At 40.2% G+C, this 1,596-nt stretch overlaps 1 pseudogene; it reads right to left on the reverse strand.

The window, feature by feature from the left end:
• Positions 1-970: 970 nt before the first annotated feature.
• LOC110296900 overlaps positions 971-1,596 on the reverse strand; it is a 1,407-nt pseudogene continuing 781 nt past the window's right edge.

Genomic DNA, 1,596 nt, shown 5'->3' on the forward strand with positions numbered 1-1,596 from the left:
TCCATTCCTCTGTTGAGGGGCATCTGGGTTCTTTCCAGCTTCTGGCTATTATAAATAAGGCTGCTATGAACATAGTGGAGCATGTGTCCTTCTTACTATAAAGAAAGTTCTTAACTATCTCAGCCAGTTCTTTCCGTTGTTACATCTGCCTTTGCAGCCTGACTGGTCCCAGTGTGAGATCCTGCTGCCTCAGCTCCCAAGTGCTGAGATTCCAACACTTGTATCACCAAGGCTGACTTTGCTTTTTTTTTTCTTTGTAACTTTTTATTGGTCTTTTGTAGCATTTCTTTGCTTTCCAAATTATTGGCTGATCCTTGTCTTACCTTTCTTGACTCAATATCTTTTCTCTCTTTTTTTGAAATGTAAAGAAAAAATTTATTGAAGATCTGAAAATAACTCCTACAAGATTGACTTTTCCATAAGACTGTAGCTAGATGATACATTGTGTACCAGACACAAATACAAAAACCCCAATAACCATTCTTTAACAATTGATCAGAGATAAGATGCCTAAGGAACAACAGGGATGACTTGCAAAGGATGGGTCCTTTAAGCACCATTTAGAGAAAGAAGAACCCACATAGATGAGTGTTCAGTTATATACACTGAAGTGAACCTTTGGCACAGGAATCAGAGCATTTTGTCATAGAGAATTAACACATATTATAAAAATGCATAGTGTCAACGGAACAGAACCACCAGCATTCAAAAGCAACTTTGTCAACTAGGCAAACACTCTACAGCATGTCTCTCTGTTGTCCATCACTGACACACTGGTGGAAACTTTGAAATGAAAAAAAAAAGAAAGAAAGGAAAAAGGGAGCAAACATTAAACATAAAGTTAAACAGAAAACAAACATCAACTCTGTTGTACACTAACGGTCTTCAGAGTCCATCATTTGTACCAGAGAAGGACTAAGAACCAAACAGTTTACAGAGATCCAAGCCCGAGTGAGAGAGAGCACAGCCCTCACACGGCTTTCCGATGGTACTCGGGAGGAACCACTTCATAATCACTGGCGCTGAACAAAGTTGCAGAATTCTGCACCAGGTACTTGTAGAAGTCGTGTAGACAGTTCAGTAGTAAAGCAGGGCTTTCCTCATCTAGAGATGCACAGGCCAACATTGCTCCAATTCGCACAAATAATCTCAGTGAATGTGGCGCTCCATACACCTGGGACACGGGTGCATCCGGGTGATCGGCGAGAATGTCAGCATACTGTGGTCTCTCAGTTTTGTAGAGTAACTGAGTACCCAACATTACATTGAAGTAGTCCTTTATCCCTGCCACCACCTCATTAACGGCATACTCCTTATTATCTGGATTTCCTCGAGACTTCTTATAATTTCCTCAAAACTCCAAAATGGAATCAACATTCCTCTCGACTTAAAATATTAAAAAGGCTGCTTTTGTTTGGGGGTCAGCTCCCAGTCATCCACGGGCCAGGGTTTCAGGAATCTTCACTTTAACTTCAACTCTGCTCATGAATGTTTCTTCATTTTCTTTTTTTTTTTAATTTTTAATATTTTTATTACATATTTTCCTCAGTTACATTTCCAATGCTATCCCAAAAGTCCCCCATAGCGCCCCCCACT

The sequence above is a fragment of the Mus caroli genome, chromosome 6 (assembly GCF_900094665.2).
Source record: "Mus caroli chromosome 6, CAROLI_EIJ_v1.1, whole genome shotgun sequence".
Taxonomy (NCBI): domain Eukaryota; kingdom Metazoa; phylum Chordata; class Mammalia; order Rodentia; family Muridae; genus Mus; species Mus caroli.